Source organism: Phodopus roborovskii, unplaced genomic scaffold (genome assembly GCF_943737965.1).
Source record: "Phodopus roborovskii unplaced genomic scaffold, PHOROB, whole genome shotgun sequence".
Classification (NCBI taxonomy): domain Eukaryota; kingdom Metazoa; phylum Chordata; class Mammalia; order Rodentia; family Cricetidae; genus Phodopus; species Phodopus roborovskii.
This window is the reverse complement of record NW_026126517.1, coordinates 33,425,560-33,449,793: the sequence shown is the minus strand read 5'-3', so window position 1 is coordinate 33,449,793 and position 24,234 is coordinate 33,425,560. Positions and strand designations below refer to the sequence as shown.

The window sequence follows — 24,234 nt, the reverse complement described above, 5'->3', positions numbered from 1 at the left end:
ACGCCTCGGAGGAGTCTGGGTGGGGCGAGCAGGTGAGAATGGGTTTGGACCCCTTTCTAAGCATGGGGCCTGGAGGGAGGCATGAGGCTTCTTGGAGTAGGATGGGTGGGAGGGTCAGCAGAGGGCTAGCCTTTCACTACCTTCTCCTCATGCTCCTTGGCTCCTGCTTGCAGTGCAGAGCTTCCCCTTGGCGGTGAACACTTCTGGTTCCAGGGCCTTCCTGGGGCTGCAGGACCATCATAGGTCGGCCATGCCCACATGCTGGCCCTTGTTCCGTAGGGGTACTGTAGAGTGGATTTCTCTCTCATGTTGCAGGAGGGGAATCTGAGTCTCAGAGAGGCTCAGGGACATGGATTCCGACTCTGAAGACAGTTTATTTGCTCTTTGGAAAACTCTGCCTGCCTATAGAAGAGGTGTGGGAAGTACAGCTTGTTCAGAGGGTGAAGTGGTGTGAAAAACATGACCTCCTTAGGAGTGGCTCTGAGAACCTGGACTCAGGAGAGTTTTACACCTCTGGGCCCAGCAAAACCCATCCCAAGGTCCTGCAGCCCCCTAGTAGCCTTCGTCTAAGCACGTTGCTCAAACCTCACTCTCCCTACCACCACCCTCTTTTTCTGTTGACATGGTGGTGGCAATGACTGAGTATGCACTTCTCTCTGGGATAGTCACACTTTATTGAGAGACTTTGATGTCTCTGAACCCTGGGTGGAATGATGTTTCCATTTATTGGTTACATTTTAGGCATGGTGACAGTGTGTGAATTGCTGGATGGCGGTAGGGGTTTTGTTTGGTGTCTAGTAGAGCCTCAGTTTTGGATCCTTTCCCACTCCCCTCCCCCAGACCTCATGGACAGGTCGGTGTCTCCTTATTTGGTCGAGGGATTCATTCTGTGGAGGCCAGGAGTTGGCGAGCATTTCACACAGGCAAGGCTGGCCTCTGAGCCCTGCTCCTGAAGTAGTACAGGGCAAAGCGGAGGGCTGATAGACACAGGTGTGGAAACCTGAAGGTGAGTTTTGGGACATTCTAAGCCCTGAGTGTCTTCTGATGCTTGGCTGTTAAGATAGCAGTAGAAGAGGACACACGGGCGGGCGAGCCATACTGGGTCACACGAGAGAGCAGGGTGAGCCTGCCTGAGGGTCTTGGATTGGTGCTCTGGAAGAGAAGTTCTGGACCAGGGGACAGGATGGCCAGGGTTTCTTCTTGGAGGCACAGGAAGCTTGGGTAAGGGAGGGTTTAGAGTAGTGGGCCTCAACCTTCTTAATCTGTGACCTTTTAATACAGTTCCTCATGCTGTGGTGACCCCAGCCATAAAATTATCTTTATTGCTACTTCATGACTGTGATTTTCCTACTGTTATTGGGTTATTGTCTTTGGGTAAATCTGCACCCTATGTGGCCCCAGTTTTGCCATCTGTAAGATGGGGGGTTTAGTCTGTACCAGTCAAGCACTGGACCCCCTCAGCACTTACTAACCCTGGTTCTACAAAATCCTGGAGAAGGGGATGGGCCTGGGGTGTTCCCCGGGGCCTGCGGTTTTGAGGGGGCAGCAGGCAGATGTATTTGCTGTTGTCTACTGCAGCTATCACATTCATTAAGCATCTCTAAGATGGATACACCCCCCAGTTCACCTGGCACACGAGCCTCGGGATTTATTTCTTCCTGAATGGTACCATCCATCATGTTAGCTCTGCTGCCAGCAGGTACAGCCAGCTCCCACCTGAGCTCCTGCAGGGCAGGGGCCTGTTATTTTCCAGGCAGGGCTCCTCGGCCTCACAGGAGTGCTCCTGTACCTGACCACCCTTCACCTCGGTGATGGGGTAGGTCTGCCTTTTTAGGTGTACCCTAAGTCAGACGCAGGTACAAGCTCCTCAGAGGGGTATGAGGACAACCAGAGCTGGCCTCTTGGAGGAGGTAGTAACACTGGATTTCAATCTGAAAAAAAAAATAGTTGTGCAAGAATCAGGGAGAAAGGGGAGGAGATAGCTAATGCATGGGCTGAGAGAATGGTGGGCCCCACACAGTGAACTGAGAGATACTCTTGTTCACGTCTGCTTATAGGGGCTCCTAGGCAATGCTTAGTGACTCACTAATGCTCTCCCTTGTCCTTATGCTCTTCTGCACCTTCAGGCCTGGGTGCTCTATGCCCTTCCTAGGGGGCCTGGGTCCATCAGTGGCCATATACTGCTCTCCATTCACACACAGTTGTTTGCCCATCCCATCTCCACCCCATCCCAATCCCTGGTGGGTGCGTGTGAAGTAGGGCAACTAGGTGACCTTGGAAAGCCTCTTGGTATTTTTGAGCCTCAAGATCCCTTTCAAATTGTCCTACCTTCCTATATGTGAGATGATTGGCATAAGGCCTGGCTTATAGCAGCTTATTCTGGTGCAAGTGGGTCTCCTCCCTCACCTTAGGAGGGGTCTCCAGGCCTAACACTAAGGAGGGCATCTGGGGTGTCTCCCAATGATGACCAGCTCAGTGGGGTGTGTAGTAGTGGGTCTGGATATTAGTGGGATGTTTGGAAGGTGGGAAGGCTTGGCCCAACTATGGCTCATTGGTTGGAGGATCCAGAGCATCTGTCCAGCTGTGCAGCATCTGTCCACCTGTGCATCCAAACTACAACACTTACCAGCTCTGTGTTCTTGACTTTGCTAGAGGAGGTATTAAGCCTCTCTCTTGACTTCCTCCCATGAAAGGGTCTACACTGGTTGCACTGGTTAATGAGACCATGCTTGTGACATGCTAGATCAATGCTAACTATGGAATAACTTAGAAAGTGAGCCAGGGCTGCCAATTACAGTGAGTTGGGGAGTGGTCTGTGGCTGGGGACTGGGTGGAAGACTCAGGGCCCAGGCTGACACGTTCGTGCTTGATTACAAAGCTCTGCTTGGGGCTGTCCCAGTGTCTACTAGAGGCATCTGGTGTTCGCATCATAGCCTCCCTGGGGAGATGCTGGACTAGGCTTTGCCTAAAGATTTCTTTTTGAGGCTCATTGAGGGTGAGACCGCACATCAGGAGCTCAGAAACACTTTTCTGTTGGCCGTATGGTTTGGAAGATAAAGTGGGGAATGCTGCCTGGTTGCTCCCAGGACTCTAACCATTCACTTCACAAGTCCGCTAATGCCCCTCTTGTGTGCCCAATTAGGAAGACCCTAGCCCTGACTCCCAGAAGCACCCTGATAGCCCCCTGATGTTCACCTAGCTGTCTGACCTGAAGCTTCTCTCCCGGGGAGCTGGGAGTTTACAGCAAATCTCAGCCTGTTTCCTGCATTCAGTGATCCTCCCAATGCTTGTTAAGGTGAGACTAAGTCCCCAGCCACCAGGCTCCATGTCTTTACCTACGCTTTCATATAGAATTTGACTGTGGAAAGATTCTGGAGGTGAGAGAAGCAAAGTTGCTCCCTATTCTTCCCCACGTGGGTTCTCCAGGAACCTTAGCCTGGGCTCTTTGAACCCTATTCATCCCTTTAGAGAGGCACAGAGTAAGCTGGGCAGTGGTGATGCACATCCGTAACCCCAGAATTTGGGAGGCAAAGGGAGGCATATCTGAGTTCCAGGACAGCCAGGTCAACACATAGAAGAGCAAACTTGTCTTAAAAAACAACACCAACAACAAAAAAGAAAAGAAAGGAAGAAACTGAGAGAAGGAGAGAGAGAGAGAGAGAGAGAGAGAGAGAGAGAGAGAGATATGGGGAGGGAGGGAGGCACAGTACACAGTACACAGAGCACAAGACTGAACTCTGATTTCCTTTGCTCCCAAGTCTGGGCCCTTTCCTGTCCATCATCACCACTTGGGGGTGGGAATTACACTCCTGCTTTTACACAGGATAGGGTGGTACCCTTTGTCCCTTTGACCAACTCCTAAGGAGCTCTGAGTACGTGTTCCTGTAAATAGGTGGGCAAATTTGCCAAAGGTAAGCTGGTGATGGATGGAGAGAGAGGACAGGATGAGGAAGGGAGGAGACTAGAGGGAGAGGGAACCCTGCCTCTCCTCCAAGCTAGCTGGGAGATGGGCTGTGCAGGCAGCTGAGGCTGGATGCTCCACAATGCTCCCTCTGGCCAGGTTAAGTGCTCATTCATCTCTCTTACCTTCCCGTGGGTTCCATCTCTTTCATACAGTTAAAGGAGGCTCTGGCCCTACTCATATGCCCTTTAAGGCCTTCCTCTAGCCCCTTCTATGCCCCAGGCTCACTTGTGAACCTGTGGGGTTCATAGGATGAGCTGGCAGCTAGGGACTCCTTGTGTGGAAGCTGCCAGGGCTGGCTGCACTCAGCCACCAAGGCAGTTCCTTGCTCTTTGGTGGCCAGCTTTCCTCCAGTCTCTGCCAAAGGTAAACCTTCAAGTCCCTGTCTTCTTCAACAGGGTGGCATCCTTGGGATTAATTTTCCCTGACTATGTTGGGACTTCATCATATCTCACAGACTGAATACAAGTTCAGAATTTGAGGTTTTCTAGCTGGGAATGGTGTGGTTTCTATGTCCTGTTTGGCTACAGTGCTTAGCAGCTTTGCCTTCACACAGACTTGGGTTCTATTCTGTCTCCACCATGAGCAACTCACCATGGGTCCTTGGGTTAGTTGTTCTAACTCAAGTCTCAGTTTCCTCTTCTGTGAAGGGAGATATAGGTGCCCACCCCAGAGAGCCACTCAGAGGGCAGGTGGCCCTACTGACAGGTATACCATAGCACTTTCTGCCTAACATAGGGCCCAAACCTCTCTCTGCCTCTGCCTCATCTGCACTGTCCCTTCCTCTGAACCTTCAGGCCCCATGGTCTCTGTTTCTGCTGAGGTCTTGCCAAGTTTTCCAGGTCTGCATGGAGGCTGGAGCTTCTGCTCCCCGAAGCAGAGCAGGACTGATTTGCCCTGGCCCTTGCACCTTCAGGTCCCCCTGGTGCCTTTGGTCCCCAGGAGGCTGCTCAGGGAAGCTAAGGTAGGAAGGTGCTTGCTTGTAGAACCACAAAGTTAGATTATTTGGTTCTTACTGCCAGCAGGAGGCCCTGGGGAGCACAGGCCACAGACCTTCCTGGGTGACCAGACCTGCTGTTTGTGGTATTTCAGGAGCCTGGGATGAGAACATCCGGGAAGGGGAGTTGGGGGTTTTCCTGGGCCCACAGCCCTTTGTTTCTCCTATATTCTGGATCCAAGGGTGCCAGAGATTAAGCTGGTCCTCAGAGTCCAAGAACCAGAGAAGTTTCCAGGCAGTCACTGAGATGAGGGCTACCAAAGAAGCATTGAGCTGTATCATGAGAGGTGCACTGGGTTTAACAAGGCCTGGCAGGTAGAGGGCATGTGAGGTGAGGCTTTGGGTACTAACTAAATTGTGGATCTCCAGGTGGGATCCACCAGGTGAGGGGCCCCATTGAGTTGCATGTTCCCCATAACATCGGAGCCCTGTTCCTTCCCAGCCTGGGAGTCTCATTGTCCCCGGGCTCTTAGTATAAGGACACTTCCACAGGGAGGCCTTCCTTGATTACTGTCATACACTGGGGCTCCCTGGCCATTCCTGTAAAGCTCTTACCAGTCTGGTCATTCATTGAGTGACAGTTGCCTTTGTCACAGGACTTTAGGTCAGGGATCTCAGGGCTTGGTGGTCCCAGCTCCTGTCCCAATGCTTGGCACAGAGTAGGAATATACTAAACAGCTATGTGAAACGGGTAGGACACCAGCTGAGGAGCTGCCAGGCAGGAAGAGGTAGGGCTGAGGGCTGAGGGGGTCCTGGTGAGGTGTGCACCGTGACCGGGTACAGTGAGCTGGGCTCCTCTGTGTCATTAGGCAGCTCTTTAAAGAGCTGTTTGTAGGAACAAAAGCCACACAGCTGCCATTGCCTCAGTGGGCGGTTGGGCTGCTGAAGAGCAATGGACTGAGCCAACTTGCCACCCCTAGGCAGGCTGGTGACTCTGGGGAGTGGAGTCGGCCATGAGGCTGGAGGCTGGGGGAAGCAGGGTCATTGGCGGACCCGGACCCAGTCCTGACCTCACCAAAATTATTTTTTTCAAACCTGCAAGAGAAAGGGGATATTTTTAACCTTTTTCCATGAAGGCATCCCAGGGGAGGGAGCAGAGAGGAAAGGAGGCCGAAGCCAAGCTGGGGGAGGGGCCTAGAGCAGGGCTGGGGGCTTCCAGAGAGCCCAGAGAACAGCTTTTCCCCCCTTTGTCCCCAGCCCTGTTAAATTTTTTAAAAGCTCCAAACAGCAAGAGGGACAGTGGAGTTCATTATATCGAGTTATCTCCTCCGTTTCAGGCGAAGATCAATCTTCTGAGTCTTGCAGCTCCAAGGGGGAAGGGAAGAGAAAGAAAATGGGAGGCGAAGGAAAAAAACTCCCTGGACCAATTTCCGCTGGCTAACACGATTACCCGGCTGCCTGGCAGCAGCGCCAGCTGTTGGCAGGCATGCTGGCCCCCCGCCAGCCTTGCTCAGCTGCCGGCTGCCCCAAGGCTCCCTCCTGAGTGGGGTGGGTTGGCAGGTGTGAATGCCCCACACGCCCCTTGGTTGGGGCTGCTGAGTGTGGCATCCCAGGGATGCTGCAAAGCCCCAATGGTACCTGCTGGCAACCGTTGCTCAGTTTATGTCACAGTGTCCTGCTATGAGTGTGCCCTCTGACTCTTTCCCACAGGAGATTTCTTCTTCAGAGAATAAAATCACAGAGCTGGCTCCGCTAATGTATTTATTCATCTATCCATTCATTCATTCATTCACTCACTCAACAAATAGTTCCTGAGCATTCACTTGGGAGCACACAGTACACAAAGATATTCAGAGGCAAACAAGGTGCCTATGGTCTATGTTAAGAAGGGGACAGACAAGGGACAGGGACACACACACAAGCAGGACAATGTCAGGTGGGTAAATGCTATGAAGGTGAGTGGCTGTCGTGTCCAGGTATTTAACTCAAGGCCTGAGGGGAGAAGAGAGACTCCATCTGAGGGAGGGGCTTTGCACCAGGAGGAATAAGATGTCTGCAGCCTGAGGCTGTCTCAGCTGAGGGGGACAGAGGCCATGGAGGTGGGAATGGGAGTTCTGAGAGTGGAGCAGGCCCCAGAGGCTTTAGGAGGAGGATGCTTTTGTGGGACAGCATGGCAGGCTGTGGCTTCGCTCTGCTGGTTTGAATTGTTGTCTGTGTGAGGTGCCCAATTCCAGCAGGTGAGGGCAGAATGGGCCAGAAGGCGGCTGAGTAGTCAGGGCCTGGGTGTGTTTGAGGAAAACATTAATAGTGGCTGGTGTGGGCGTGTGGGATAAAGAAGAGTCAAGGTGGTGGGAGATGTAATTTTGGGTTAAAAATGAAGTGTTCTGTGTTGGACAGAGCTGTTAGCAGAGTAAGTAGAGATGACAAATTGGCTTCTAGCTCTGGAGTTGTGCTCAGGAGTCTGGAGCTAGCATGAGGGAGCTGGAGGCAGAGCTGTGTGTAAAGCCCAGATCTGTGACACTAGCCAAGGAGAGGGAAAAGGGCCCATGGACACTGTGGCGTCCGATGTTTGGAGAGTCAGAGAAGGCTGGTCCTGGAAGGCCAGAGATAAGTGTTTCCACATGGAAGAAGTCATCAGCTCATCAGATGCCATCCAAATCTTGGGGGCCAGGGCATAGAGCATGGCCATTGGTCTTGTCAAACAGCTTTCTGGACGTCTTGATACGACTGTCTTGTGGAGTGGAAGGGACTGGAGCCTAGCTCCAGAGAAGGCTGCAAGGTACTAGCCAGAACTGCACTGAAGACTGGGAGAGCTGAGTCTTCTTTCTCCCTCCCTCCCTCCCTTCCTCCCTCCCCCTCTCCTTCCCTCCTTCCAAGTCTCCCTTCCATGCAACACTTTCATTTTAATCTCTCTGATTTGTAGTTTTGTTTTTTTTCTCTCTCTCTCTGAAAAATGGAGATGTCATCTCAGATGTCACTGGCTCTCCATGAATAAGAGTCTCACTGTATAGCTCTGGTTGTCCTGGAACTTGCTCTGTAGACCAGGCTGGCCTTGAACTCACAGAGATCCGCCCGCCTCTGCCTACCAAGTGCTGGGATTAAAGGTGTGCACCCAGCTAGAACTAATCTTAAATAATTCTCTCATGGGGAATTAGATAGCAGTTTATCAGCACAAATAAGTTTTTGGAGGGTGTTTTGGCAACAAGTAGAAAAATTTAGAGTGTGTATCCTTTGACCGACCCCTTGAGAACTTGTCTAGAAAAGTTCTTACATATGCACACAAGGATGCAGGATTCCCCACACACCCACCACTCAATGAATAATGTTTGAAACAAAAAGGTGGATCTCTCCAGGCATACATCCTTGGAGTTCCTGCTCATCTGGAGAGGATGTGCCCCCTTGTGGAGGAGCACAGTGTAGCATGTGTGGCACTAAAGGCCCCTTAGCAGTATCTGCTTGCTCTCTTACCAGAAACCCTTGGGCAGCTCACTGGCCACCATTCAGCATACCAGTATCCTCTAGAGCAGTGGTTCTCAACCTTCCTGACACTGAGACTCTTTAATAAAGCATCTTGTGTTGTGGTGACCCCCAGCATAAAATTATTTACTTGCTACTTCATACACATAATTTTACTACTGTTAGGAATCATAATGTAAATATCTGATAGACAAGCAACCCCCAAAGGGGTAACCATGCATTGTATTAGAAGCTCTGTTCTAGAGAATGGACTGAGAGGTATCATGTCAAAAATATGCTATGAAGACCGGCAGGGTTAACACGTGGAGCTCTCAGCCTGCTGTGTGGTGCACAGTAGGTGCTGAGTGAGTATGAGTAACACCCGATGTTCTGTGACAGCATGGAAAGATCCATAATTCACTGTGAAGAACACAGAGCTGTGTACTCCAGTGTAGACTCAGTGTGTGTGTGCACTTCTCTACAGGAGCAAGTATATCCCAGAGGGTACTCAGTATCTCTGAAGTGGTCTAGAACAGGAGTTTGTCTAGAACAGGAGTTTGTCTTTTGCAATTGATTAATGAAACAATACTCTGTAATAATGGAAATTTAGATTTTTGGGTTTTTTGTTGATTGCTTTGAGACAGAATTTCTCTGTGTAGCCCTGGCTGTCCTGGAAATCACTCTGTAGCCCAGGGTGGCCTTGAACTCAGAGCTCTGCCTGCCTCTGCCTCCCCAGTGCTGGGATTAAAGGTGTTCACTATTACCACCTGGCTTCCTTCTGGAAGTCTTCTAGGACTGCACCAGTCCAGAGCCATCTACTGTGTTTGGAAAGCACACCCCTATGACTGTTTTGAGTTAGATGTGAGTGCTTGTGTTTGCATGCATGTGTGTGTGTGTGTGCTCTTAGCCTATGAACTTCTTGAGCCTAGACTATATACTTTGCAGGTATATGTTCTGGTTATGTACAACTAAGTATGTGTTCAAAAATAGAAATTTTCCAAATTGAACCCCAGTTGGCAGTACCAGCACCCAGAGGAGCCTGCTTGAAATGCAGATTCTCAGGCCCACCAGGACCTGTGCTCAGAAACTCCAAGGGTGGCAGCAAACTGTGTTGGATGTACCTGTTTCTATTGATGGGTAAAGGGCCAGCCCAGAGTCACAGGCTGAGCCAGTGACAAGCTGAATTGGGTCAGACCATCAGGCATAAGCAGGCCTTAAGGCTCTATTCCGGTCAGCTCTCCTGGGCCCCTTTGGTCCATGTCCACATCTGGCCTTGAAAGGGAATTTGAAGCTCAGCCCTTTGTGTTCAGGCACCAGACAACTGTCCTTGCTGCTGGGTAGCCTGGTGAGCTGGGGTGTGGTGGGGGCTGCTCTCCTGGTCTAGTTCACATATCTCAGGGCACAGGTAGAGCCTGGGCTAGCCTGAGCAAGCCCTCAGATCCCAGTCACCAGCAGTTGTGACCTGATACTTTTTTACTCGTGAAATGGGCTTGGAGACTGTTCAGTCTATCCTCCTGCCTCTTCTGCCCTGGGGCATAGGAAGTTCAGGCTAAACAAGGGCTTGGGTGAGGCAGAATTCAGGGTAGGTCTGGGTGTCCACTCATCTCTTCCCTGGTGTTTCTCTGCAGGAGTCTGCTGAGGAGCTGTGAGCCTGGAGTGAGGCCTGAGAGAGGTGAGCCCTCAGCCCTCTGTTGCCCTGTTTGAAGAAGAGGGCAAAGTTTGGGGGTCAGCTTAGGGGGTGGGAAGTGGCTCATAGTCTACTGAGGGCAGGGTTATGGGTAATCAGGGCCCTTTGGAAATCAGGACACCAGCCAGCAGTGAGGCCTCTCTTTTAAGGAGAGAGCAGAGCTGTGCGAGCCAGCAGCTGAGAGTAAGCCAGGTGAGGAAGTCGGGGCTGGCACTTGTCCGGCCATCAGACCCTGGCTGTGTGTGTGTGTGTGTGTGTGTGTGGTGTGGTGTGTGTGTGTGTTTGTGTGTGGTGTGTGTGTTTGTGTGTGTGGTGTGTGTGTGTGTTTGTGTGTGGTGTGTGTGTTTGTGTGTGTGTGGTGTGTGTGTGGTGTGGTGTGTGTGTGTGTGTGGTGTGTGTGTGTGTTTGTGTGTGTGTGTGTATGTATGTGTTGTGGTGTGTGTGTGTTTGTGTGTGTGTGTGTATGTATGTGTTGTGGTGTGTGTGTGTGTTTGTGTGTGTGTGTATGTATGTGTTGTGGTGTGTGTGTGTTTGTGTGTGTGTGGTGTGTGTGTGTGTGGTGTGTGTTTGTGTGTGTGTATATGTGGTGTGGTGTGTGTGTGTTTGTGTGTGTGTGTGTGTGGTGTGTGTTTGTGTGTGTGTATATGTGGTGTGGTGTGTGTGTGTGTGGTGTGATGTGTGTGTGTGTGTTTGTGTGTGTGTGTGTGTATGTGTTGTGGTGTGTGTGGGGATGCTGAGATCAGTAAGCACTTTGAGGGTTCCATTTTTTTGTCACCAGTCCTGCTGGTCTGGGTTGAGGCAGAATCAGCAGACTCAAGGCAGACACTTTGCCGAGTCCCTGTCTGGACCCCCAGGACACTCCTGCAGACTTTGGATTTTAATTTCCTATCAGAGCCTGAGTGTGTCTGCTGAGTCAGTCTCCCCTCCACATGGTGAGCCAGCAGGAGAGGCTATGGAGTATGCTAACTCCCAAGCCTGGCAGAGGTGACTAAGGTCATAAGCTGGGGCCAGGTTTCACACCTCTCTGTGACCTCCCTCCTCCATTTTCTGGTGGGTCAAAGGAGACTTCTGAAAATTAATCCCCTTGGGTGTTACTCTGTGTAGAGAAGACCATGCACACAGTTGGTGCTCAATAAACAGTAAAACACACACCAGTTGCTAAGCAACTGAGGTGTGGGGAGAGAGTGATGACCTGAGGGTCAGGGAAAGCTGAGCCCCCTGCCGAGGCCTTTCACTGTGGCTGTAGAGGGATCCAGGCTGCCTGCCTGGAGGAGGGGCAGTGATTGTTACTAATTTGCATGCTCAATCACCTCTTTTTAAGTCTTCAAGAAACCTTTCCAGACTTTAATTAGCTCATTCGTCTTAGCAACAACAATCTCAGGAAGGAGCAGTTTGTTCCCTTCTTATAGGTGGGGGAGCCAAAGCTGTGGGTAGGGAGGGAACCCTGTGGTGAGGCAGGCTGCGGCCTGGGTCCCCACTCCTGGACCCAGGGTCTGCCCATGGCTTGGAGCCACGGGGTGTGTGAGCATTGGGGCTGTCAGATCCCAGAGAGAGTGGAGATGCACAAGGGACCAGGCCATAGCCAGCAGGGCACTTCTGTCCTTCATGGATGTGACCTGCTTGTCCCTCCTCTGCATTTGGACCCTGCCAGCCCCTCCTGCTGTAGTGTGCCTACTCTGATAGGCCATTTTGGATAAGTCACCCTTGGTGTCCCCTCCTAGGGTGGATGAACAGCCTCGGCCCTGCTTCGTTGGGTGACCTTAAGCTATTGGTACTTGTCCCAGGTGAGGCTGGCAGTGGTCACCATTTATGAGGAAGATTGGAAATGGGTAGGGAGGTCACATGAGGAGCCCACAGACATGTGGCATTTGGAAGCATGAATATTGTGTGGGGCAAGGAAACAGGGGAGGGTGGGCTCAAGTCTATAGGGCTGTCAGCACTGCTGGGCATGGCTTCGGAGCAGTTAGTGGGCCGGCCCCAAGAGACCTTTGATATAGAGAAGACTGCATGTTGGACAGTGCCCAAGTGAGCATGTGTATGGGAGTGGGCTGAGGAAGCCTGGGAAGAGGTACTATGGAAAGCCGGGGCGGTTATGTTAACATTAGTCAGGGCAGGAAGAAAAGCGTAGGGCATACAGGGTGTGTGGCTTCGCTCTGCAGTCAAGGCTGTGCAAGGGTTGGACAGTGCTCCGCCTTGGTAAAGCCACACAGGTTCCACAGGTGGACGGACACCTGTCTGAGGGGACCAGAGTGTGAAGGTTCAGACAGCTGAGCCCGGGAGGTGATAGGACATTCAGCCAGTAGGGTCACTGGCACTCCTGACCCCGTCCTTGCCACATGGCTCTCCTGGCCTGATTCTTTGTGTGGGTCTGAGCTACTGACCTGAGGTGGAGTCACATTCCCTTCTTGAACAGGAACAGAGCAGCGGAGGAGGGTGTCAGGCCAGTGTGCTACATTTTTAGCTTTAAAAGCTTATTCTGTGTCTGCTTCAAATGCTGTTTTCTTTTTTTGGTTTTTACCTCAATTCGCCCATCCCAGCAGGGAGACCCCATTGTCCTTTCCTGACAGACATCCAGTGCTGGGCTTTTCCAAGGTCTGGGAGGATGGGGGGTGGGTACCTGAACTGCACAGCCCAGAGGGAAGCCCTCAGGCTCCAGGCCTGACTGACTACCTGGCTTCGTCCTGTCGCCACTCAGAAGCTGGGTGACCTTGGGTGTGTTTCGGAGAGTCTTTGTGCATCAGTGTTGCACAAGAAGTCTTCTGTTGTCTGGGTGTCTGCAACAGAGCTGCTGTCACTACCAGCATTGGTGGCAATGGCTCCCTTCAATAGGTGGGCATCGGGGTCAGTTCAGGAAGGAGTGAGAGATGTGTGGTCATCACCTTGGGTACCATAGTTTGAGTGGGAAGGTGACTCGTGCCTCTCTGCCTTCCTCTTGATGTAAGCTGCTAGGAAACTTCCATGAGCACTGCTAGGCAAGAGTTCCATGGTGTAAGGTTGGACAGCACTTGTTTTTTAAGAGACAGATGTCCTCAACCAACAAGGTAGAGGTGACACAAAAGGGTGGAGTCTGATGGCAAGATGAAGAGACTCCTTTTCCTGGGTACAGAGCGGTGTCCCTGGTGATACTGACGGGGGCTGAGGGGTCTGACCCATCCAGGAGGGAGAAGAGGGAGGAATGACACATTTCACATCCCACCCAGCCCGGGATCTTCACGCATCATTTGTTCCTCATGTGGTGAGGGTTTCCCACATGCGTAGTGGGGGCGCCATATGGGGAAGGTTCTGACTCCAGGGGTAAAGAGCATGAAGCCACCCTGTGAAAGCCACTCACTTCAGGGGCCCAGGAACAAATACAACTTTCATTTCTGGCTCTAGGTGTCCCAGATAGGGACCTGCATAGTTGGGGATGGACCTCTGTGTGTGTGTGTGTGTGTGTGTGTGTGTGTGTGTGTGTGTGTGAGAGAGAGAGAGAGAGAGAGAGAGAGAGAGAGAGAGAGATGCTCTTCCTTCTCAGAAGTACTGAGCAGTGGGCAACTTTCTTCTATCTTCTGCAGTGTGAGCCCCGGGCACAGCTCCCACAGCCTAACCTGGTACCTGGGTCCTTGTGCTCTCCCTGTACCTGCTCCTTTACTCTGCCCAGGCCATCACCACCTATCTCCCAGGAGGGAAGGATACTCTGGAGAGACAGGAAGCTGCTGGAGGATAATAAAAGTTATAGCAGTGTATGGCAAGTGTGGTGAAGCATCTTTCTCCTGTCATCTTAATTCTGAAGCAGAGGAAATTCAGACCAGAGGGGTAGAGTGACTGGCCCAAAGTCACACAGCTGACCTGGGTGGGGGAGGGGGTCTGGTTTTGTCCTCTGGACAGTCCCTGGAGTGTCCGACAGGAGAAGACCTCACCCCAGCCACCTTTTCCATTTCTGCTGTAACCATGACCCAGAGAGGCCCTGGACACCCATTATGTTAGCTCCCCTGCCACAGGCCCTTTCTGACCCATGTTGCAGATGTGCAAACTGAGGCCAGGAGAGACCCAGGCTTTTCTGCACTCATCCTCTTGACCCACTACTCCATAGTATCTCCTTCCACTGCTACAATTAGAGTGTATGTGTCCCACTCTCCTCCAGGCCTGGGGACTGCCTCTGCAGCTAGAGAGAAAGGGGAGCCAGGCTGTGAAAACAGGGAGAGGCAGGGTCTGTCTCTGCTTTGTGAAGAGATGCAGGGGCATTCTGTTCTTCCTGCTGTTCAAACCACCAAGGTGAGGTGGGTAGCTGCTAAGAGCCTGCCCTGCCGCCTTGCTGTAAAGCCCAGCTCCCATGTAGGCATTGTGTGCCCTCAGGTGTAGGATTTGAAGTCTCTGCCTCCATTTCTGCATCTAAAAGGGAGAATGGCACTAGTATTGAGTTTGCAGGGCTGCTAGAAGATTGTTAGTGAGCTTAGAGGAGCAATGACAGAATGCCAGAGACTGGGTAATGTGTGCCTCTGTCTGTCGTCTGTCTGTGGTGTCTGTGTAGGTATGTGCACTCTATACATGTGGAATCCAGAGGTCAATGCCAGGTCAATCCCTTGACTACTCTACGTTTTTTGTTTGTTGTTTTGTTTTTGACTGGCTTCTCACTGAACCTGGAGCTATTTTGGCTGGGCTAACTAGTTACCAGACTCCTGGGATCTCCTCGTGGAGTTACAAACACCATGTCTGGCCTTTCATGGGTACCTTGGACCCAAAGTCAGGTCCGATGCTTGCATAGCAAATCCTTTCCACATTGAGCCCTCTCCTTAGTCTGGGGCTAGGTTATATATTTATCAAGAAAGAGATGTAGTTGAGCCTGTTAGCACGGGCCAGTAATCATATCTGTTTAGAAGCTGAGGCAGGAGGACCATGAGTTGAAAGACTGACTGAGTACAGGTCAGCCGGGGCAACTTGTTGTCTCAATATAAAATTATATTGAAAGGTCTGTGGATACAGATCAGTCGATGAGTGCTTGTTTATCATGTACAAGAGCCCTAGGTTAATCCTCAGCACCAAAAAAGAAAAAAAAAATCTATTTTCTATAGTTCTGGAGGCTAGGATGTCAAAACTGAAGGGGCTTGGAGACTGGAGATACAATTCAGGGATAGATTACTTGCCTACCATCTGGATTTAATTTCTAGAGTAAAAACAACACATACACCCGAGATGGGATCTTCTGCTGTGTCACCCAACAGAGCGATCCAGAAAGGCATGTGCTCATGACTATGACAACTCTCAAAGGCTCCGATTCCACACTGTTGCTTTGGGGATCGTTGCCAACATGGGTACTTTGGGGACCCATCCAAGTCACAGCATTCCCGTCTGGCTCCCCAAATCCATGCTTTTTCTTATATGAACAGTATGCCACCTCCATCCCAAGAACTCCAACTTGTTCCAGTATCACGTCCAGATACCGGAGTGTCCCTTGTGTCAGATATGGACAAGACAGAGAACAGTCCATCTTGAGGCAGTATCTCCCATCCCTGGGAAGAGCAAGCGACTCACTTGCAAAGCATGGTAAGGGCCAGGCCTCCAATAGACACTACATCACCAAAAGGAGAAATGAACATAAAGAAGCAGCTGGTACTGAGTGAGTCCAAAAGCCACCGGGAAATCAAGTGTCCATTTTCAAGCTGGATAGTAATGTCCTTTGATGTCACTTGCCACATCATGGTGTGTTGGGACAGGGTTTGGGCCCCCAAAACTTCAGGCAGCCTTGTCTGGATAGCTTTGCCCCAGCCACCCTCACAGTTGGAGTCTCATGTCTGTGGCTTCTCCATGTTAGGGCTGGCTGTACTCTAGTGGTCCTTTGGTCCAGGCTGACTGGAATCTGCTTCACTGTCTCCTCCGTAGGCATTACCTGAATTGGGGCTCTCTGGGGGCTCTACCCTTGTGACAGATCTCTGCCTGGGTCTCCACAGCTTTAATATTCTATGTGAATATTGCCAAAGCTATGTCTTGTGCCTTCTGGAATGGTAGGTTTAACCATATCTTGGTCCCCTGGAGACATGATTGGGATAGTCATCAGGTCCTGAAATGGTGCAGGACTGTGATTGCTGAAGGGCCTCTCTGGAAATGTCACTTTTGCGGTCCCCATCGTCTGTAGGAGCTGGTTTCCCCTGCCCCTAGCAGCCTCATATAGTCACTTGGCCATGCCTTCCGTGCCCTCTTCCAAACGTGCTTTCCCACTCTGCATCTGCCAGGTCAAAGAGTCTCAGGTTTACTCCTGCCTCCTTCTGGATGCTCAGTTCACTCTTCCCATCACCTCTTCCTTCCTGCATTCTTCATCATGGTCCAGCAGACATCATGCAGAGCCCTGAGCCCATGGGTGCCCTCATTTCTTCTGCTGGACATCATAGGCCTTAGGCCCACCACCCACAAAGTCCTAGGACACAGACACAGTGCAAGTCCTTACTGTAGCCAGGGTACCTTTTCCATGGTTCCAGAACCCCCTTCCCTGTTTCCTCTGAGATCCCATCAGAATGGTCCTTCCTATCCATGTTCTGTAGCACACATCACCATTCCTCTCCCCACCTGCTGTTCTCTCTTCATAGTGATGAAGGCCCTTCCTGGCCTCTTCCTCTGAACCCTTGTAACCTTTCTTCACCTCCAGTGCCAAAGTCACTGCCCCATCTCAGCTCTGGCAGGGCAACACCCCACCTTGCTGGCACTGTTGTCTTAGTCCATTTAGTGGCATGGTTCCAGAGTAATTCAGAAAGAAAAGAAGCTTTTTTCTTACACTTCTAGAATTTAGAAGCCTAAGGTTGGAGGGACTGTGCCTAAGAGAGGCCTCCTTGCAGTCTCACCCATTGTGCACAGGTGAGTGTACACGTGATGCTGTATATGTCACATGCACTCTGTGAGCGTGTGCACAGGTGAGTGTACACATGATGCTGTATATGTCACATGCACTCTGTGAGCGTGTGCACAGGTGAGTGTACACATGATGCTGTATATGTCACATGCACTCTGAGAGCGTGTGCACAGGTGAGTGTACACGTGATGCTGTATATGTCACATGCACTCTGTGAGCATGTGCACAGGTGAGTGTACACAGCTGTATATGTCACATGCACTCTGTGAGCGTGTGCACAGGTGAGTGTACACATGATGCTGTATATGTCACATGCACTCTGTGAGCGTGTGCACAGGTGAGTGTACACATGATGCTGTATATGTCACATGCACTCTGTGAGCGTGTGCACAGGTGAGTGTACACATGATGCTGTATATGTCACATGCACTCTGTGAGCGTGTGCACAGGTGAGTGTACACAGCTGTATATGTTATATGCACTCTGTGAGCGTGTGCACAGGTGAGTGTGCACATGCTGTGTATGTCATATATACTTGGTGATCTTGGAGTTGTCAGAGATGTTTTCAGGGCTATAGAATGTCCTACGGTAAGAGCAGGGATCCTCCTGGCTCCTTTGTATAACTGGACATGGAGCCTGCTATAACCTCCTTCCATCCACCCTAACTCTTGCCCAATATATTAGCCCTAGATTTTCTATTACCTGACCCAGCAGCTGTCAATGAATCGGCAGTGGGTGAGGGGGGAGACTGACATATATGTTTAGTAATTGTGTGTTTGGGGGGGTAAATGTACATGTGTGAGGGTGTACTTGCTCATGTGAACATGTGAAGACCAGAGGTCTACTCTGGGTGTCTTCCTCTATCTCTTTCTACATATTGTTTTAGACAGCATCTCTCATTGAGAACTTGGAGCTCAATTTTGGTGAGTCTGGCTGCCCAGAGACCCCCTAGGATCCACCTGTCTTTGTGACCACTGCTAGTACTGGAGTTATAGGCATGTACCACCACACCCAGCTTTTACGTGGGTGCTGGGGATCCAAACGTAGGTCCTCATGCTTGTGCAGTAAGCCCTTTACCCACGCTTCCCACATAGTTAATAATATTTATTCCCATTTTATGCCACGATATATTTGTGGAGGTTTTCAAGTGCACCGTGATGATGCAAAGATAGACACAGTCTGTGGTAGAGAAGAACAGACTGTTACAGAGAAAATGGAGACATCAGAGCATGGGCTCGTGGAGCCGGATGCAGGCTGGGATTCTTGGTGGCCAGGGTGAAAAAGGAAATAGGAGTTATGCATTTGTGTTGCCCAAAAGAGAATAGCATAGAGACCCTGAGAAGAATGAGTTTCCTAGGAAGGAGGGCTACTGGGGACAGGACACTGCATGTCATTGCCAGCGCCCCCCTACTGACTGCCCTGACAGCCCAAATTGCGGAGAGGCAGGTTTATGTTGCAGCTTGGGGTGGGGACAGGGCACTGGAGTCCTTGGTTGGAGCTGGACAGAGGCCTAAGTGATGCTTTGTGATGTAGTCATTGGCCCTTGGGCAAAGCAGCAGGTGGCTGGTTCCCATCTTCCTTGGGCAGAATGGAAGGACTTTGCAACTGATTATACCTTGTCCTGTATCCGTGAGTCCTGTATCCGTGAGTCCTGTATCTGTGAGTCCGTTTTCTACCATAGCATCCCTTAACAAAGTATCTCTGTGGCTCTTATAACAATTTGGGGCCTGCCCACTCAACCAATGTTTATCAATTAGGACGGGCCCAACTCCCCCCCCTCCCACCAGAGCAGGGACAACATTTGGGACTAATCCAACAGCTGCCTGAATCCTTCGGGCAGCCAGCCCATGAGACCTGCTACTCTCTTTGGGTCTGGGTTCTCATAACACTTGAGCACGGGGAGGCAGGATGTGGTGAGCAATGGCAGAGCAGGCACCCTCTGGGTTCTGTTTTGTTCCAGAAAGGAAGAAGCTCTTCCAGGCAGGGGCCATCTGGTCAGAGGTATGGGTATGTGGGTAGGCCATAGCTCCCAGCTGCCTTGCCCCTAACTCTGTCTTGCCTACCTAGCTGGACTTGCCCGTCTGTAGCCTGGACCCAAGCCCATTCTGCTTCTTTTCTCCCTTCATCAGTAACCTCTGCACTCCTCACAGCCTGGCTCTGGCCTCCAAGCTCACACCAGAGCTGGCTTAGCCTTTTGTGTCCAACTCCACAGGTCCTCAGGGCCTGGGTGAGCCAGCTTTACTGCCCCACTGGTGCTGAGCCCCTCCAAGTTTGGTGGGTGGACACCCCCACACCTTCTGTCCAGTGCCACCTGGGGTGTGTGTGATACAGCCTTTCTAGGGAAGAGGGGTGAAAACACCGGACCATCAGCATCATAGCGGGTGGGCTTCCCAGGGTTCAGAACATCCTCCATACACTTGGCCAAGACCAGACCTCCAAACAGCCCTGTAAAGTAGGACAGCAATGGCATAGCAACAGTAACAGCAGCGCTTCCAAGCTCCTGCTGTGTGCCAGGTGCTGTTCTGAGCATTTCACAGATATTTATTGGTTTAATCCTCACCACACCCCAAGAGCTATTATTACAGACGCATAGAGAGGTTAAGGAACTCACCTGAAGTTAAACCATCTGTAAAGGGCGGAATAGGGGTTGAAACCAAGCAGACTGGAAAGGGAAAGGGCCATTTCTTATGATGGCCTGGTCCTTTTTGTAACTGGCTCATCTCCTTTAGTTTGGGAGAAGCCTAATGCCTTCAAGATTCCCTCACATTGTGGCATATGACATGATCTTCTGCCTTTTTAAAAGATGAATACTATTCCTTCCCATGGGCACATACGCTGCTTATCTGCTCGCCGGCTGACAGACTGCTTCATCTTCCTGCCCACCCTCTCCCCGGAGCTGCAGTCAAGTACCACCACATCCAACTTTTATGTGGGTGCTTGGGATCAAGTAAACACCAGTGGGTGGATGTCTCTTTAACATCCTCTCTTTATTCTTTTGGCTCTCTAACCAGAGGGGAGATCACTGGTTCTTTAGATAACTCTAATTTTTTTTTTTGAAGACACAGCCCCTCTGCTACTCCCCAACTGCCTGCACTGATTTATATTCCCACCAAAATGTGCAAGATTTGAATTTCACGTCCTTGTCAGCTCTTGGCTAACACTCTCCTTCTATCACTGTTGTGTTTTGTTTCAAGACAGGGTTTCTCTGTATAGCCTTGGCTGTCCTGGAACTCAGGGATTCAGACTGCCTCTGCCTTTCCAGTGCTGGGATCAAAGGTGTGCACCATCACCACTTTAAAAACTGTAATGTGTTATTATGTGTGTGTGCATGTGAGAGCGTGTGCGTGTGTGTGTGTGTGTGTGTGTGTGTGTGTGTGTGTGTGTGTGTGCGTGTGTGCATGCATGCAGTCATGGGCACACATACCTTGGTACTCGTGTTGAGGTCAGAAGACAGTTTTGTGGACCAGTGTTCTCCTTCCACTTTTGTCAATTCCTGGGGCCGAACGTGGCTTGCCAGGCTAGAAAAGCAAGAACCTTTACCCTCTGAGCCATCTGGCTGGCCATCATTACTTCTGTTTCTTTGGGTTTGTTTGATTTCAGAAGTTCTCGTGTAACAGACTGGCCTTGAACTTGCTATGTTTCGGGAGATGAACTGAACTCTAGATCCTCCTGCTTCTACTTCCCAGTGCTGGGTTTACAGCTGTGGGCTGCCACGCCCTCCACAACCACAACATCCACTACATCTGGCTCTTTCCTTCCTTTTCCAAGTAGCAGCTTTTAGTGTCATGTCCAAGTTATCGCCAAATCCAACTGGTAAATCTCGATCTGCTGTCTTCTGGGAGTTCTGTAGTTGCTGGTTGCATGTTAAGGTCTTACGTTCATTTTCAGTGGCTATCAGTGCTTGTTCATTCTTTTTCATACAGTGTCTGTGCATCTCAGTTCCTCCCTGAGGACAAGGCCATGTCACTTCCACCTAGATGATATCTGTTGCTCTGGCCCTGAGTTCCTCCTTCCCAAGTCAGTCTTGGCTTATGGCCTGCCATGATGGTGTGAGCACTGTGAGGAGGCAGGCTTCTCCTAGTCCCAAATATCCACTGCCATGGGTGTGGTCAGGAACTCCATGACAGGGTAGAGGCCTTGGGAGCTTTTACGAAGGACCAGCAGCTCAGAATCAAATGGACACTTGAAATAATGCTTCAGTGAGTACTTTTGGGCTCTGGCTGAAGTCATGTGACAGTGCAGAGTCCCACAAGTACCATTGAGAGGTGGCTGGCTTTCATCTTGGTACTTAGCCAAGGCTCGCAAACCAAGGGGAACTTTGTAGTTAGAAGAATGGTCTGTCCTTGGACTCCAAAGGCTTGGGTGTGGGGATGGGGAGCAGGCAGGTGGATGGCCTCTGGCATTCCCTGGCTGTGCTGTGCTGGACACTGCCAGGTTTGGCACTCTCAGGCCGTTGGCCATGATCACGAATTTTCAAGCCAGCTGTTCAACACAAGAGTCCACACTGCACTGGAATCCTGGATTTCCCAGCTCTGGCAGGCACGGACTCCATCTCTGAGGGGCTAGCCTGAGAAACAGAGTTTGCAGGTTCTGCCTATCATTTTCTGTGTGGCAGGCCTATGCTTGCCATGGTCTTCAGTTTCTCCACCTGTAAAATGAGCCTTGTTCCCTTAGGTGTGAGGGTTAAACATGACGTTGTACTTAAATCTGTGCTAGCCTGCAAGCACAATGGCAATCCTGGCACCCCTAAGTGTACAAGTCTCTGTTCTGCTTGGCCCTGTGACAGGAAGCTGGTGGAGCCCACTGGACCTACCTGTGATCCAGACATCCTGCAGCAACCTGTTAATGTGTTGTGGGGTGGGTCGCTTGGCCACAATACTCCACACAGTCAGGGTGGTCTATAGGGAGGCCCCCAAGGACACCTGACCCCCCAGCTCAATTCTGAAGCTATGGGCCACAGGAACCTACCCACCACCAATCTAGTATCTGCCATTTGGGAGGTCATGGGCATCTTGAAGACTTCCTAGATAGGCTGTGATAAGAGGCAGAAGCTTGACCACAGGACGGTCACCTTGCTGAGTGGGGCTCTCTGGCCAAGGGTGGAGGAAGTAGGTAGTCACTGACTTGAAAACTCGGGGGCCTCTTCTTAGAGACGCCCACCTCCAGGGACTTTATGTGCTAGCTTAATTGGCTCTACAGTGGCCTGTGCTGACCTCATCCCCACTTTATAGATGACACAGGAAGGCACCCTTAGGCCAGTCCCAGCCTCTGGCTTTCCCATTGAAATGTCTAGACCCTGTGGTCTAGATAGACACATCTGAGGAGATGTTCTGGGTATGAACGATGCCTTCTACTAAGGAGGCCAAGAATCGGGAGGACTCCCAGAGCAGAGGAGGCCAGGTTCATTGGCCAGCCAGTTGAAGTCTCTTGCCGACTTCAGCCCCTTGCCTGTCCTTCCTGAATGAAGCCTCTTGGATACTCCAGGATACTCTGGGAGCACAGAGGGGTCAGCAGGGAGATAGCAATGTGCCCCACCGTGCTGGCAGAATTGAATATCTGTGGAAGCAGGCAGCGCTGAGCAAACACATGGTGACTGGACAGGAAGATGGGTCCTCCCCTTCCCCCTTGCTCCTGCTCAGGGCCGCGAGTGGGAGAAGCCCTGGGCAGCTGGGTTTTGTGCCCACTATATATAGCCCGGCTCAGACACGCACAACGGCTATTTCTGTGTTCCTCCTCCTACTGAGGCAGGGGGAGGGGAGAGAAAGTAGTCCATCTAAAAATATAACCGGGGGAAAAATATCACAGTGCTGAGCCGCACCCGAGATCTGTCTCCTTCTCTCGCCTCCGCCCCCGCGCCCCTACTTACCTCACTGCTGCCTTGAGGGCGCCATCAGGCTGTGGCTCCTCCTTAGCCTGTCTACAGCCTCAGTCCCCAGCAGGAGGGGTTGGAGCTGGAGAAACTGAGGCCTAGAGAGGGATGGCTCCAGTAGGGGCCACAGGTTCTGGGCCCAATCTTTTCTGACCCCTCACGATGCCCCAGCGACACAGTCTGCAGGCTGTGGCCACAGAGGACTGGGGTCCTGGCTCTGTTCTAAGCTATCGAGGAAGAGTGAGCCTGTTTCTAGCAGATAGGCGAGGATGAGAGTGTAACAATGGGCCAGGCAAAGCATGCTAGACCCCGCCCGCCCCGGGCATCATGACTATTCTGGTATTTCCCACCTTCCTCCTGGTCACAGAATCCCACTCACCCTGGGAGCTTCTCAGGGACAGGACAAGTTAGCCCAGGCCTGTCTCTAATGCCCCTAAGAGCAGTGACCACCGTGATGTTCAGTAGACAACAACAGCTGTTGGGATCACAGCTGCGTAGGAAGGTCTGGGAATGGGGTTACCCCGTGCTGCCTCAGGCTGTACCATGCTGTGTCACCACCAGTAACCTCCTCAGGGAGCCTCAGAGATGGAAGCAATGGCTCCTAGATCACACAGCTGAAGTGGTGGGTGGAGAAAGGAGGCTCTCCCCACCACCACACACTCTGTGAGCTCCCGGGGGGCAGGTGGTGGAGACCTCACCTGTGATTCTCCTCTCTGGATTGGGAGCCTCTGCTGGGTCTGGGAAAGCTACCCCACAGACCACCATCCTGTCACCATCACATGGCCACGGCTTGTGCTGTCTGCTCGTGCCCTGGGAGATGCACCCTGCTGTACTGAGTACTACTGGGTGCCCATGCAATGGCTGATGTGGAAATGTCCATCTGCAGCCCAAGGGCAAGCCAGACTATTAACCCCACACTCCCAGCAATGAGCTAGCTCAGGCTAATGGGCTTCGACCACACTTGCTCAACAGCCTCTGCCACCAGACTACATTTATGCACACAAATATCTCACTAAAAGATTTTTTTTTTAATGGAAAAAAAGTGGTGACACGTGTCTTTAATCCCAGCTCTCAGGAGGCAGATAGATCTCTGTGAATTTGAGGCTAGCCTAGTCTACATAGTGAATTCCAAACCAACCATGGCTGCATATTGAGATTCTGTCTGGGAGGAGGAAAAAATAACAGCAACAACAAAACAATTTTTATATCTTAAAAATCAAATGTTACCCAGTATGTGTTCCTTGGATTACTCTTCAAATAGCCTTGCAGTGGGAGTTAACATTTCCATTCTATTAGCCAGGAAACTAGAGGCCGTTGCTCACAATGATCTATCTATTATCTTTTCTTCACCAGACAGTGTGCTGGTCTGCCTTCTGCACTCCTAAAGAGCTGCCCTGGGTAGGCTCAGAGCATATCTTTGCTCTTGGTCCCACTGATAACGGGGCAGGGGTACAGTAGGGGCTCAGGGTAGCTGTGTGGCGGTAAGGCTGGCCTTGAAATGGCT

General features: G+C 51.2%; 1 protein-coding gene across 1 annotated transcript in view; it reads left to right on the top strand.

Moving 5' to 3' along the window:
• The first annotated feature begins 10,005 nt into the window (after positions 1-10,005).
• Lingo1 (leucine rich repeat and Ig domain containing 1) overlaps positions 10,006-24,234 on the top strand; it is a 105,202-nt gene continuing 90,973 nt past the window's right edge. The window contains exon 1 of the mRNA XM_051197523.1: positions 10,006-10,026. The gene's annotated coding sequence lies outside the window, so the exon portion shown is untranslated. The remainder of the gene's footprint in view (positions 10,027-24,234) is intronic.